Consider the following 16,690-nt stretch of genomic DNA (forward strand, 5'->3'; position numbering starts at 1 on the left):
TAGAGAATGAATGAAAGCCGTCTTAGTAAATAAACCACCCATTTGTTTAAGAATGTTTACAATTAGAGTCGTAACTTCCAATGTATCGATTCGAAAATCTTAAATATAAATTCGTTGACATTTAATTTAAAATACTAATTTATTTTTCGGTTACGAATTTTAAAAATTTAAATATTTCAAATAAATAATCAATTTCGTTTTTTCTGAAAATGATTAATCTTCTTGACGAATCGGAATTAAGCGCTTTATATTTAATCAGTTTCAATAAAACCCCAATATGTTTACAGATTTTTCTATTATTATTTTAAATTCGTTTAAATATTTTCTGGAATTAACAAAATTTAAATTCGATATTAAGATGTAATTAAATAAAATAATTTTGTTTCTGTAACTGTAGAAAATTATCACGTCTTATCGATAAATTTTATATAGATACTATTACTAATATTATCTATTAAAATTGTATTGTGTGTCTGTGTTGCCTATCGCTCTTCTCTAACTGCGCTTAAATAACGACCGGACCTCGACGAAAAACCTTTAACGTGCGGCCTTTTTTATTAACTCTTTGAATGTTTTCGGTCGCGAAAGACGAATTTCGTTTTGTAAAAATCCGAATCGTTCGATTTTTATTCCCGAAGAAGGTCGTTCGAATGGCCAAAAACGTTCGAAAGTTTAAAAAAAAAGGCCGTGTTGCGTATCTGTTTTAAGTTTATTATATTGTTTTCTGTTTTACATTTATATTTGTAATATATTCGACGGTTTTGATGAATTTTAGAATTAAATGTATACTTTAGATTTTATAGGGTTAGAGATATCTAAATTATTCGTGAACTAATAGGGGTGTTCGAGACGGAAGCTTTTCCGAAAAGCTTTTTTAGAAAAGCCGTGAATCGTGAACGTTCGTGTGGACCGGACGATTTCGGAAAAGTAACTGACCTAAAACTGTTTCGTATTGTCGAGTACGGACGTCGTAATTCTCGTTTCATCTTTGTCGGACGTTTTGTCGGTTAACAAAACGACTTCTTTGCAAAATCGCCGGGAAGGACGAACGACCCGCTAGAACCTTTTTTCCCCCGGTAAAAATTTTTATTTGTGGTGATGTAAGGATATTTTTATCGCTATTTAAACACGTATCGCTAAACATTATTTTTAACATTTAAATATTTTGGAATTTTAAAATAATTTTTAAACGTGTTCGACGAGTTCCAATTTCGAATTCTACTGGCCAAAACCTGATGAAAATTGTGAATATGATTGAAAACATTAGTTTTAACCAAAATTTATTTTTACTGGGGTAAAAAAAAGGTTCTAGCGGGTTGTTTGTTGGTTAATGTTGTTCTCTTTTAAGAGAATTATTTCGTGCCGTTTCTTCGAGTTAAAAAGTCCTTCCGTCGACGGATTTCGATAATTGGCAGACATCGCTTCGAGGCAGCTTTCCTTTAAGTCGATTGTTTTTGCCATAAAACCCGTACTAATAAAGTCAAGTTCTAGAGAAGCAACGTTTTTTGTAACTTTTAAGGAAGCTGCGAAAGCCGGTATGGCGTAAAAAGCTAAAGATCGTGAATATCCGTAATATGTCTTAAAAGTTAATGTAATCGTCGAATAGAATTTTCTGAAGTTAGAAAACATTGTTAAAGATGTTTTTTAATAAAGAATAATGAAATATCTTAGTTTATACTAATATATTGTTTAATTTTATAAATATATTTTTTGGAATAATGAGTAAATATTAATATGTAGCTCAAAAATCAGCTTTTTAAATTATAGAATTATTGTTTCATAAGTTGAAATAAAAACATAACTTTATTCAAATTTCATTGAAAATATTTTATAAATTAATTAGGTTATATGTCAGCTAACTTGTCATTGCATTTAATTATTTCAAAAATTTTGATTCGTAGATAAAACTGGTTTTGAAATGAAATTGGTTTAAGTTGTATCCAGCATCAATTGCCTGTTTTAAATCAGATGTTCTGGATTAGTGCTTAGGTCTTACTGTAGAAACTTTAGAGGATTTTAATTTTGGTTTTTTGCTGACCATTTCATTATTTGACAAAATTCTTTGAGCTATCATTTAATGGAATGTGATCAATAAATGAGAGCATTATCTTATTGCAAAATCCAATTAGTTAGTGGGTTTTTCAACAGTACATTCAACATTTCAGGACCATATATGCCTAATATATGGTCCTGAAATTGTTTCATAAATTTCAAAATTCATTTTTCCAAAATAAAAAAAAAAAAATACTTTTGGAGTAAAATACTACATAGAAATTCAACTATTCTTATGAGTCTTTATAAATAGCAATTCTTTTTAAATTTAACTAAAGTCTTTTAACTTAACAGATGAACATTTTTGAATTGTATTCCAGCTACAGATTTTTCTTTTATTTAAATGCTTTTTTTAAAATAGTTTAGAAATTTTGCTTCAGTTAAGTTTGAGAATGTTAAAAAATATCTACAGTAGTAACAAATTTTGGAAACATTCCAATTTATTGATATCCAGATTATTTTGACTATTAAAAAATTTTCAAATAAGAGAATATTTTGAAGATGGGATATAAAATCTTGAAAAAGTTCAGAAGTAACCATTAGCAGAACATTCTGCTTCAAAAGTTTTCATTACTTTTCTTTTAGTTACACCTGATTTATTTAGAAGTTTATCTTTATATTTTTAACAGTTCTTCCTCACCATTGGCTTATTAAGAAGAAACTTACAGTATACCTAGTATATAAATTTGATAAACAATTTAAATTTTACAGATTAAATCATATATGTTTAATCTGTTATGTTATCTGTTAATCTGTTATAATATTTCAGATACATACATATACATATATATATTATAATGAAAAAATTTATATTTATAATATGCATATATAATAAAAGCATTTTTTGTATAAAAAGAAAAACACTGCCATAATTTTAAATACTATTTTCAATTTTATTAATAATTATTATTACTTTTGCAAATCATTTGGTATTGCACAAGACGAGTTTTTGAAGAGTCATATCTCAACAAAAGTTTCTTTTGGATTAATGATTCTTCTTGATTTTTTTCTTCTCATTTAGGGATTTGTCTATAGCATTGATAAAATGCTATGGTTTCTGGAGATAGAAAAGATTGCCCCAATGTTAGTCATCTATATAGTACATCTAAATTTTATTGTTTCTTCTTTCTTTCTTTCTCTTATTTTTATTAAGAGATGTGAAAGTATTTTTTTTTTTATATATAATAATGATTGTTTATTTCCAATGGTACCATCAATCTCTAAACACTTTTAACATTGCCAATTACAGTAACTGCAGCTGAACACATTTTTTTTCAAGTTCTTCCTTTTTAATTCTTGTTCCTATCTTAGAAGAAGAAGGTATAGTATATAAACTGAAATGTACTGTACATGTAATATTCCAAGTTTTTACATTGTTTGGGGAAACTAAAAGAAAATTAAAGAAGAGATTAAAAATAGTACTCACATCAAAAACCAATAACCGGTGCAAAAACTTTCAAAAATCAAACGTTTTCGACTCCCCTTCTGGGATCTTCGTCAGGCTTATTTATGTTTTCCGTTGAAACCGGATTCAAAGGTTTTTTAAAACTATAGTGTGCTTTGCTTCCAAAAAGATTTTAATAAGCCTGACGAAGATCCCAGAAGGGGAGTCGAAAACGTTTGATTTTGAAAGTTTTTGCACCGGTTATTGGTTTTTGATGTGAGTACTATTTTTAAACAATCTGGTGTTCTGAGGGAATATAAAGAAGAGATTATCAGAACATTTAGCTTCAATAAAATTAAAAAAATAACAATTCTCCAATTTATTGCCATTGTAATATTAATAATTGTAAAATTGATGTCAATGATGTTAAAATTGTTAATAGAAAACAATCCTCAAACGATAGAACCTCTCCCGCGTGCAATAATTGAGAACGATCCAACATGCATCGTTTGAATTTTGAAAGAATTCTATTTGCATTGCATTCTATTTCAAAACCGTCAAAAAACCTGACAAAGATCTCGGAGGAGAATCGAAAACGTTAGTTAGTTGGTTGTTAATTTTTGTATTGGGTACCGGAAATTTAAAAGGCTTAAGAAGTTATATTGGATAAAATTGTTTATCATGAGAAAAATACTGTAAAAAGAAAAGTTAAAGAACACTTTGCGATAGTTATGCAAAGTAATGTTGTAAATTTAAATACTGGTGTGTTGGTGGCTGTGTGTTGGAGTTCTTTGTTGAGGATATAAATGTAACTTTGAGAGATAAGAATGTACTAAGTGACGTATTAAAGTCCAAAACTGTATAGTTGCCATTGACTCTACTGAGGAGGCCTTCTAGGTACTGTACAAAGGCGAAATGCATTTAGAGGTATCGTTGGTTTATTAAAAGTATTTCTGTAATTGGATTCGCTCCCTCTTTAATTTTTAACTTTTATTGCATTACTTTTATAACGTTTTAAGTTTAAGGAATTTTATCCTCAACAAGTTGGATTAGGTTAAAAATTATTTTTCATATATTTTTTATGATACAATTAAGTGAATGAAATAGAAACCAATTCCATTTTTTTAAATAATTTTTAATAATTATTTTTTATTTTCAGTTTTTTGCTATTACTTCTAAAATTTATGCAGATGATAAGTCTAACAATAGCTTTCTTTTTGGCTGGTTATGTTCTTGATTTTTAAAACAAGATAAGGTGGTCAGTTATATTTAAGCCCGTAAGTTCTTTAAATTGCATGCTGTAACAAGTTCATTAGCTGGTTTTTGTTTTGTTCTCTTGTTTGTAAATTTTTTGTTATCCCGCATTGATTGAGTTGATGCAATAGGAAAGTGCACAGTTAAATCAGACTGGTTCACCAAGATAGTTGCCCAGGGAAGGAAAATTGGTTTGTGGACCAAAAATCACGATGATGATGATTGTGTATACTGTAATGTGTGCCAGAAGATAATAAAGTATCAAAAGGATTTCATTCTCTACAACAGCAGGCACTGACTGATGTGCACAAAAAAGTGTGTTCTGTCAAATTAGCTTCCAAATAGCTGTACATGTCTGCAATACCAACTAATTCAAACCAGCTACTCAGCCAAGCTTCATCTTCTGTGCTATCTCCTGCCCAATACAATTAATTATACAGTATTCAACAAAATGCACCAACTGTTGAATTAATATAGTTGATGAAGGTTATTCAAATTAACTATTCATTGTCATTCTATGATGATCCTGTGATAACATTGTCAACACTTTTGAATACATATTTGTATCAGGTGCAATTTCAGATGGTATGAGTTTGGGTCAAACAGAGACACACTGTCTCTCAATCTATACTCTGGGATATATTTTGAAAAATTAGTCATGAATGCAGAATTGTTTATACACACTAAATAATGATAAGACATTACAAATTGTTTGTTGTCTCATCTATTTCTATTGAGAGCCTGGATAGTTTCCTGATGGTGAGTTACATAAACAAGGATTCAGTTGGTGCCAAGGCTGGACTTTACATGGACAATAAGTAATGAAAAATTAAATAAATAAATAAATATAATACATCTCAAAGCCCGAAGTTATTAAAAAATTTTTTATTAAATAAACCAACTGGTTGGTTTATTTAATAAAAAATTGTTAATGAATCAGACCTGAAATAATTACTATATGTAATAACGAAAAATCTATTTATTATTCTAAATCCAAATATGTACAATAACAAAATAAAGTTAGCAAAAATTCAAAATATAATAAAAAGATATTTTATCAAATCCAAAAAACTAACACACACACATATATATATATATATATATATGTTAGTTTTTTGGTTTTGATAAAATATATACAGGTACTCCTCACTTCACGACTGAGTTTCGTTCCGACGACTACGTCGTTAAGCGAATTTGTCGATAAGCAAGGAGCTAGCACCGGGAATATAGGATCGTTGTAAAATTATAAAAAATTATGCAACAAACTTTAAATTTATTCATAAAAAGACTATTATAGTATGCTATTAGCCTATTATAGTACGCTTAGTGCCCATGTCACCATTCGCCACTGACTGACACTCAAGCTGAGAAACGGGATTCCCGAATTGCAGGTCGAAACTCGATTGGTCATAAGTGCGAGTAGTCGTTAAGCAGATAGGTTGTAAAGTGAGGAGTACCTGTATATTGAAAACTTTCCTGACACTTGGGGACTTATAAATTAAATTATAACTATCATATAATTATCTCCATAAAACCAACAAGCATAAATATGAAATAGAAATCTATCGAAAATTCACAAGGAAATCTTACAAATTAACTTTGTCTAACCATCACCAACAAACTTCTATGTCATCAATGGAACTTGAAAGCCTTGCTTTTATGCTTGATCCTTAGCTCCACCTTGTTTGATCTAGAACAGCAGTTGGCAACCTTTCTGACCTCACGGATCACTAAACTCACAATTTTGAATCCTGCAGACCACTATGATGAATTTTTTTAAACGATACAAAATCTGTGGAATAATGATCATAAAAGTTCAATTTTACTATATTAATATGAAACTTGCATGTTTAATTATAACAAATTAATGCAAGCCTAAAGTCCATTGCTGCTTGTTTGAAATAAGTTTATGGATTCTTAGCATTTTCCACCAAGGATGACAATCGCACTCATGATATTGTTTATTGTTCATTATTTATTGATAACAGTCACTTCATATTTGGTTTTAGATTCGAATAAAAACCTCCAATGAATGAAAAAAGCAACTAAGCATTTTGCATTTCTTTCATAATACTTTGCATAACCTTCAGTTGATCAATGTCCAAATTTCTCCATGGACCACCGGTTGCCAACCATTGGTCTAGAGTACTGATGAGATAATTTATACTGTGTCTATTGAAAACTTCAGTTCATAATCCAGATAGTTATGTTTCTGGACAACGCAAATTGTTTCACAGGCCACTTTGATCATGCGTAATATTACGGTGGGCCACAATTTATGCAAACATGCTTTTAAAAAAGTAAAGCAAATACAAAATGAATAAGATTTTATTGTTATACCAAGAGTTTGTACTCGCACTTATGCATTATAACAATGACACATGCAAATTTTCATTTATTTAATTGTTTTGGTATACACATAATGGGAAACAAAAGTTTTAATAGATATATAATATCACTTAGCGGGCCGCACAATTTAACATTACAGGCCGCGGGTTGGCCAGGCCTGATCTAGAGCTTCACCTCTTTATAGTGCAGTTGTGGTGACATTACATGATTATGCCCATTCAACCCCATTTACATACTTAAGTGGCTAACATTCATTTAATTCTAGTAATCTTTCTTTAAGTTGTGTCATTGCTCTTATATTTAATCTTTTATCATTTTTTATTGTTCTTCTCTGGTGACAATTTGGGGTGGGAGATCATTCTTTTAACTTCCTGTGGAAATCTCCCTGAGATGTCATTTCCGGATTCATTGACATATAGGTTGCCGCCAGCAGTCATCATAGTAAGATGAGTTTAAAATTTAAAATTTTGTCCTGGCAAGGTCCGGTAGTCTATCCTTAATGAAATGAAATGCCCCAAAATAAATAAGAAAACAAACTAAAAAATAATCCCCAAACAAAATATAATGGTGGCCAGTAGCCTAAAAAGAAAGGTCAGTCGGCAAGAATGTATTGTTTGGAACATAGAGCTAATAAATAGTGGTTCCCTTTTTGGGAAGGACTATGTCTTCAAATAATTAAAAATATAATGGGTTGGAATCAAAATTCTGGAAAGAAGTAGCTTCAGATCAGTCAGATATTGGTCTGAAAAGCAACAATGTCTTAACTTCATAGCACTTGCAAGTGCTATGAAGTTAAGGCATTGTTGCTTTTTTATGGACACAGCAGCCACAGCAGAAGACATATGTCACAAGTTGCAGGAAGTATCTGATACAAGTGGACTCTGACTTAAAAACCCTCTGAGGTTGGGGAATGATGGCCCTAATGTCAATAAAAAAAAAGTTGGCTGTTTGATGAATGAGGCTGTGAAAGAAATTTTCCAATCTTATGTAATTGTATTGTATAAAAATACACAAAAATTCAAATTTTCTTTCTTTTCTGACTTATGGAAGATAAACAATTTCCAATTTCTAAAATGTTATGTTAATAATGAGATAAAGTTAAAAAAAGGTAAAACAAACTAAGTTTGCAGAGAGAAACACTTTAATTACTTTGACATGTCCCTAAATGCATTTCACCAGTAATGTTGGCCTCTTCAGTAGGGTTATTTTTGTACACAGCTTAAATTCCGACAATTATCCATCATTTTGGCCAAAAAAATTTTGTTTGCTATTTAAATGTGTGATACATGTTGTTACAATGCTTTTTTGAAAGGCATCAGAGAACTTGGAGAGGATGCTTTCAACTTCATATTTGCAATCCACAAGTTTTTTCATGGATGGCCAGGAAGATTAGAAGATTTTGCTGAAATACTAGGAAACATAGGGTTGCCTAAGCATTATTTTACCAAGCTTTCTGCATCTAAATGTCTGACAACTGAAAATGCAGCTAAGCGAGCATTAGAATAATGGGATGCATTAACAGTATTTTCTTAAGCAGATTCCTGCAAAAGACAAATTGCTGTCCTACAGTAATTTCTATGGGACAATCTGTAGATTAATTAAAGCAACAACAATGAAACTAAACTTATTTATTTCTTCAAATGCAAAACTGTTCACATGATTTACTACCACTTTTCAAAGTGACAGCTCCTTAATATATGTTTTGCACATGGAATTAAATGGCCTGCTTAAGACAGTTTTTGACAAATGGAGACATTTGTCAAAAAAGCATAGTGGAACATAAGAATATAATCTTTGGAGATAAGTGTCATGGAAGAGCTGCAAAAGGCAAATGAGAAGGAGCAGCTTGCTTGTATCAAGCTGCAAAAGCACTTTGACACAAGCAAACTGCTTTTGTGACTTTGTGACAAACTCGCATATATTAGAAACTTCAATTTTTTCAGCCAGGAACAAGAAGCCATAGCTGTGATGTGCTGGCTGTCTCTCAACTATTTCCATTGAAAATCAGACAAGATAAACTTGCAAATAAGTGGAAACTGCTGCAGCTTGAAAAAATGACTGAGGAGAGTAAAGATAACAAAATTGATTAGTATTGGAAACAGAATTTCAATATGAAGACTTCAACAGGCAACATGAAATATCCTAATATGAAAATTGTGAAGGCATCTCTTTCACTTCTTCCTAGAAATGCCAATGTTGAAAGAAGGTTTTCTAATTTAAAGAAAATACCCTCAGAGGAAAGTGCATCCATGTCTGAGAAGTTATTATATGCCATTATGGCAACAAAAGATGGCCTGAGACTATATAACAAATAAGGCTCATGACATACTAATGACAGAACTGTTCAGTCTGACAGAGACAACCAGGAAGTCAAATATGGATTTTCTAGAAGAGGATAAAAAGAAAAAAGACATACAAAATAAAAAGGAAGAGAAGAAACAGAAGAAAATCAAAAAATAGATACAAAATAAAAGAAAGAATATAGAAAAGCAGGAACAGATATAAAAGAAGAGAATAGAGGAAAAGAGAAAATGAAAATTATCAAATGCATTGATTACTTAGGCCAAGAAAAAATTAAAGAAAGCTGTAAAATCAAAAAATTTTGAGAAAAGTCGAAATTGTACATGCACTATTACAAAAGACAACAAATACTACTAGATAGGAAGAAGATAAAGAGAGAGTAGAATTGAAGAGCTTATTTCCAAAGTGACATATCTTCAGGAAATACAAATTTCCAAAAACTGCAAATTTTGAATAATTGCTTTAAATCAGTGATTCTCAAACTTTTTCAATCCACCACCCCCTTTGTTCCATAAAGTTATACCCAACGCCCCCTAACTCATTTTCTCTTGTGTGAGAAAGGATTGGAAATATTCTTAGGAAAACTTTTCTATGAATCTCACACTTTGTGCTCTTACCATACATTGTTCTCAACACCTGGAAACTATTAAATGCAATGTTTCCTCTTATCCATTTAACAAAGAAAAGGGAACGGCTGTCAGTGACCCCAACTTTTGCCTTTGGTCACTGTTCAGTACCCTGTCTCTAGCGCCTCCCTAGATTTACTCACCGCCCACAAGGGGGCGTTATCGTTACCACAAGGGCCCACTTTAAGAAATGCTGCTTTAATTGTTAAGGAAAAAATTATTGGTACAGAGCTTTATTTTTATATTCTGAATATAGGTTTAATCGGGGCTGTAGAGTCAGTAAAAAAACACTCGACTCCACTCCTGATAATTTTAGTAGGCTGACTCAGACTCCTGACTCCGGTAAAATTAAATACCAAGTCATTTTATGGGGGGCAGAGGCACTTGTAGGGGGTACCATACTCTGAACTCTGAAAGGAGCCTGGGCATTTACCCAAACTTTTATAGATAGTATTTTTAATATTTAACTTACATTAATATTTATTTGTATAAAAAAATTAATTTTTGACAAATATTTAGTAAGAGGAGAAAGGGGACAATAAAATTCTACATCTACATATATTCAACAGCATTTGCACTTCAATTTCACCCTTCTGGAAGAGTTAGTCTACTGTGTAGTAGTACAACTAAAAAGTGTGCAATCTAGCTACTTTAGCCCCTTGTTCAGAAAAGAAAAATATGTACTCTGACCAATTAGTCTGGTTCATTGGAAAAATGGAGTACTTATTTAGAGCAGCGATAATAAAGGAATGATTCAAAAATATTCAAATTCAATTGGGTCAAAATAATTTAACTACTAAACACAAATACTACAAAGAACACTACGTATTTAATAAGGTGTTGTGATGTAGTTTAATTTAAGTTGCAGAGGAAAATTTATTAAAACGTAACTAACATTTTCAGCCAAATCAATTGGCCATCCTCAGGTTAATTGAGGAAAAAATAACGATGTTCTAAAAATAGAATATATAAATTCGAATACAAATACAATAGAACAAATTCAAATACTAAGTTAACGGAAGAATTATAACAAAATACATATACAGTGGACCCCCGATATAACGCGCATGTTGGGCGGGAAACAACACCCGCGTTATACCGAGCGGCGCGGTGTAACCTGGTTCACCTCTTTACTTTAGCAATAATGTCAAGCTTTTCTTTTACTCATCGTGCATACAAGAATTAAACACTATTCAAAATACATTCAGGAACTCAATACATACACAATTACTCAATACTCAGTAACAATAAAATGCGTTACTCACTAATGCCGCATGGATCTGTATAAACGTGTTTGAGCTTATCGTGTCGTGAACATCACCCATGCTATAACCGAGTGCGCGGTATAGTGAGCAGCGCTATAACGAAGGTCCGCTGTATATATAAAATAAAACAATAAACATATAATATTATATAACATGTAATAATATCATATATAATATACAAAAAAATGTAACAAATGCAAGAATAAAAATCAAGGCATAAGTTATGAGCTCTTAAAAAACTTTTTAACTAAGCACTTCCACGCAGATGGTAACCCTTCCGCATCTGTTGTATTAATGCACGTATCCTACAGCTTGCCCTTATAAATTTCAATCTTTTCTGTGCTCATCGCCAAAGTCGGGGAGTGCATGGACTTAACAATATCTGCTTTCTCCCATTTTACTACGGAGCCCTCAGCCTGCACTATCTGAGATAATACTGTGGCATTGGATCCCTTATTAACATTATATTTGTGCTCCCTCAGTCTGATTCCCAAATGTCTTGTAATAACACCAATATAGTTTTTCTTCATTCCCAATTCCCTGTTTTCATAAGGAATCCTGTACACTCCCACTTTTCCTTCTTTATCAATGCTGTCCTTGTCATTCCTTAATATCTTATATAGGTTCGGAGCTCTTTTCAAAATCAATTTGGACTTTTTGCGATCTGAAATTTAATAAATTAAATTGATGCATTTTTTATTTAAAATAAATGAATTATAACAAAATACAAAAAGATTTTTAAAAATTAATAAATATATAATAAATACTCTTTCATTTAAATAAAAAAACTAAACTAAATTTAAAATGTGGGAGTTGGAGTCGACACATTTTTTCGACTCCGACTCCTCTGGTCAGAAATTCCTCCTGACTCCGACTCCACAGACCTGGGTTTAACAGTGAAAACAATCCTGAGGCAAAGGAAATGGTAGTTTCGGTACTTCAAATCATGGACTTGCACCACTTTGGAACAAAATTGCAGCATTTAAATGGATAATGTAATAAAAACAACAAATAGATGGTCAAAAACTTTTAATATATAAAAACAAAAGAGAATATACAAAATAAGATACAAAACAAAAATGAAAATCACACAAACCTTGTTTATATGACTGAAGATAGTAAAAAAGGGTGTTTAAAAAACTATACTAATTCCAAAAGAAAGAAACTTAATGATTACATAAAATTAATGAAAATCATATTGTAATTGTTTTGTCACAGTACCTGTTTAGAATCAATCACTTTCTAAACAAGAAAATACTTTTTGTAAAATGTCATTGCAGTATGCCCATCACTTATTCCCAGTTTATTTAAAAGTTTCTTCACATTATCTATCTTTTCCAGCTTAAGTTTATTCTCCAATGGTTAACAAAACTAATAGATATGACCATTTTTTACCTCTTTTTAACATTGTATGTTTGCACATCCCGATCTATCAGAACAGTGCTGTTTGAACAAATATATGTAGAGTTTATTCTGATTACTTTCATTTCAGATAATTTAAAATCCATTTTTGACTTAATGTGTGAATGAATTGCAAGTTTCCAATTACCAAGTTGCCAGTCTTTACCGAGAGCATGTATTTGTCCTATATGCTCAAAAATTTTATTGTAGTCTTCTGGTATAAGAAGCAGTTCAGTTTCTCTTAACATTTTTTCCACCCTTCCAAAGGCCCTATCTATGGGTGAATAACTGTGATCCTGCACTGAATATGTAATTTCAAAAATTACACTACACATATCTGAAAGTTTACTTAGCATTACTAATGTGTAATTTTGTTTTGTGCACTGCATTCATCACAAAACAAATTAATTTTATTGATTTTTGGATTTTCCTTATGAAAATTTCTACAAAATAAGGGCACAACCTCTTTCTAGCATATCAACTAAATACTTTTTGAACTTCTTCAGAAAATGTGGCCATTATTAAAGAAAAATTAAGAAAGCAATCGAACGCAATAGCACTTGCACTTCAGAAAGCAGTCATTACTGTGAAATAGTCACGTGACCAATATACACTTTATAATTGGCTGTTATGGAAATGTGACAGTTTGGAAATAAATATAAAACGAAAAACACCACATTTGAAAAGAAAACCAATTTTTTGATACGTTTTTTTAACAGAAGTAACACCTGGTTCAAAAAAAATATATTGTAGCACTATAGAAAAGCATATTATCAATGCATTGGTCCCATGAACTAAAAAAAATAAAAAATGGAGATACGTCACTTTGGAAATAGATCTTCAATTACGGCAAAAGACTATTGAACAGAAAAATCTCATCACATCATTTCTTAATAAAAGATTCAAGAAATAATTATCAAATACTAAATCACTTGTTGTTTGGTATATTTAGCATCTCTATTTTGTCAGATATTGAACTGTTATCAAGTGAAAGTGCTAGTTGTCATAAAATGTATGAGTGCAGTTGGCAAATAAAGCCTATAAAAATACATGCTAGATGAAATTCTCCTTTTAGTCTCTTTTTAACCCGTAGGTTGAGTGGGAGATCTGATATTTCATAAAAAGTATAAAGTTTTAAATACATATAAAATTTTTTTATAAATATAAATTTTGTTAAGTGACTATTTGTGTTATCACATGCTTTTTGATGATATAATAATAATAATGGAGTTTGCAAGCATCTACCAGAACACCTGCTCTACATGCTGAGCAATACAGAAATTTTTATGGTTTAGTGCTTTATTAAACTTTATTTTAAATTCAATGTTAGTAAGATATTACTTTGCTTTTAATAAATGATTATCATGTCCAGTGCATATGTAAAAAGATGTCATCTTTCTTCTACATTAAGTTGCTGGCTTGAAAGAACTGTAAAGAATTTTAGACAAAACCATTTACAGAATTATCAGGATAGCTTCTTTAAAATTGCATTCATTTCAGGCAGTAATAATTTTCGTGAAAATAAAAATTACATGTACTGATGATAAAAATGATACTTCTACCAGACTTATTGTTTTTAAGGAAGTTTTGTGATGTACTGTACATTGAATGTTTCTTAAATAAAATATTGTACTTCATACTTGATTTATTCAGGAGGAGGTCAACAACCATTTTTTTTTTCTTTCTTTATTGAATAAACTTTAAGAAGCCTGTTGCAGACAAAAGATATCTATTTGTCCAATCAATTCATGGCATTTGAGTAGAAGAATTACCAAATAGCATATTACAAATGAAATACGTTACCTAGTAGTTTTTGATGGTGCTGAATTTGAATGTTCAGTGATTTGTTCTAAAATCTGATTCATTGGCAATTAGAAATCAGCTGCAAAAAAACCAAAGAAACATCAGTACTTTGGAGAAAATGGTGAGATGGTCTTTTAGAGTTGATATATTTGAATCTGGGATATATTAACTTTGAAGTATACTAACCTTTATTAGTTGTTTACATATTAGGAAGAATTCAGCAAATAAGAAAGTATGATATATAAATGTAAATTGCATTTTCATGAGCATAATTATCTCCAAACAAAATTCAAACATCGAACCCTAAAAATCAACCTTCTTTATTTTTTACAATATGTTTATCCAGTAATACAGAATTGACAAAATTAGTTTCTTTTATCTTTAAATTACAAAATCTGGGTGTCTAGACTTAACAACTTTTGATAATACAAAGTCCTGCATCCAATATGAATAGGAGGTTTATATGGCATGTCTGAGGTTATGCATGCATAAATATATTGTACACTAATCCTTTAGGCTATTATGTGTGATTTGACATTCTAACATACAATCTAAGCCTCCTGTTGTACTGATACTTCAATATTATTGAAATTAAGACCCCTGGTTCTTGGTGGCTTTTCTGATTTTGGTCTTGAAGTCAGCCAACAAAGTTTGAAAATAGTATGAATTAAATTGATAGCATTTAGACTTGGTGCATTGTTTCAGTTCTGCTTCATTTTTGTCAATCATTTATTTTTGTACATCTGTTTCAGCTGGCCCAAAATTATTCAATTGTGCACAGCTGAGGAACATTTACATTATTTTATGAGGAGGAGCTTTACAACATTATTCTATTTCAGACATGAGACTACTTCTTCTAGCACAGAAGCTGTGTCTGTTGCATAATGCACGGTTGCAAGGTCTGGTCAGAAGACATACAGGCCATTTGAGTGGTGTTTTTTGAAGAACGGAATCAGCCTCTTCTTAATACACTCCTTTATGTATAATTCTTTGTTGATGGTGAGGCAAGAGTGTTATGAATGCTTAAGATCATCCTTTGGACAGATTGCTACCTGAAGCAACACTTTCTGAGGAAATTTTTTATGGTATTTAAATTTTATCTGTGGATCAATTTCAACCCCATCTTTACAATAGTACATGTTGTTCCCAGTTTTCCCAGCATAGTCAAAAGTAAAAGTAAAGCTTTCATTAAAAATAAAATATGATTCATTGTCCATAATAACATTCGGTTCATTTAAAGTCTTGAAATTGCTCTCACACGTTTATCACAGCAATTCAAGTTGGTTTTTTCCCCCCTATATTTTGGGGTTGATTTTCACTCTGAAAGGACATTTTACTTGATTAGTATGTTTTTAACATAGTGATGAGCTATTTTGAATTTTTGTTTTCTTACTGACTGACTTTTCCAAAGGACTCCCTTTGCTATCTGTCATTTTAAATCCCTTTTGTCCACTCCCTGGTCATTTAACAACAGTCTTATCACTTTCCTTTCTGTGATGCTGTAAACTATCCTTGTGACTCCCATATCCACAAATGTTTAACTATAAAACTTTTTCCCCATTCCTTACATTGTAAAATTTGACAACTACAGTTCTTTGCTCTTCATTAAGCTGCTTCATTTTGTTTGTGCTTTAAATATTGTTACAGTTCGAAAACATTTGTGAGATGATTTTTTACAAGATACACGCCGGTAACAGGTTCGTTTTTTGTTGTGAGTGTAGTAAATTCCCAGTGTTAGTGAAGAGTTGAACACTATTGTTAAATATTGTTGTTATGACAATATAAATTTAAATCTCTGGAATTCAAGCAACAATCTACATTGTTCTCAATTTTATTTTTAAAAAGATATCAAATATTCCTGTCAAAATTGTGTAGATTTTTAGTTTACATGCTTACTGTATATTGCTGAATTGAATTTTTTTTGATTGAAATATGTTGTCTCCATCTCACAAGGCAGAAATCAGAAAAATTCCCCAAAAAGAAAGAAAGAAAAGTTTTGTTTGTTATTTTGTCAAGTTGACAGTGGCAAAATGAAAATAATGTAATTTCATTGGAATATGTTTTTTTATGGTAACTATGTCCCCCAAATTCAAATCTTTCCATTAGAGTATATGTTATATTTGCCTTTTGTAAGAGGTGTTTTGTTCTTGTTGAAAATGCATAAAAAATATATCTTTGCTCAATCCTTAATTTCTGTATAAAATTTTAGAATTAAATTAAGAAACTACTCTTCAGAGATCAATCTAAGAAAACAG

General features: G+C 30.9%; 1 protein-coding gene across 1 annotated transcript in view; it reads left to right on the forward strand.

Annotated features, from left to right (window-relative positions):
* The window catches only part of LOC136990022 (dynamin-like), a 126,509-nt gene that overhangs the window by 586 nt on the left and 109,233 nt on the right, over positions 1-16,690 (forward strand).

The sequence above is a fragment of the Centruroides vittatus genome, unplaced genomic scaffold, assembly GCF_030686945.1.
Source record: "Centruroides vittatus isolate TY-2023 unplaced genomic scaffold, ASM3068694v2 scaffold_861, whole genome shotgun sequence".
Taxonomy (NCBI): Eukaryota; Metazoa; Arthropoda; class Arachnida; order Scorpiones; family Buthidae; genus Centruroides; species Centruroides vittatus.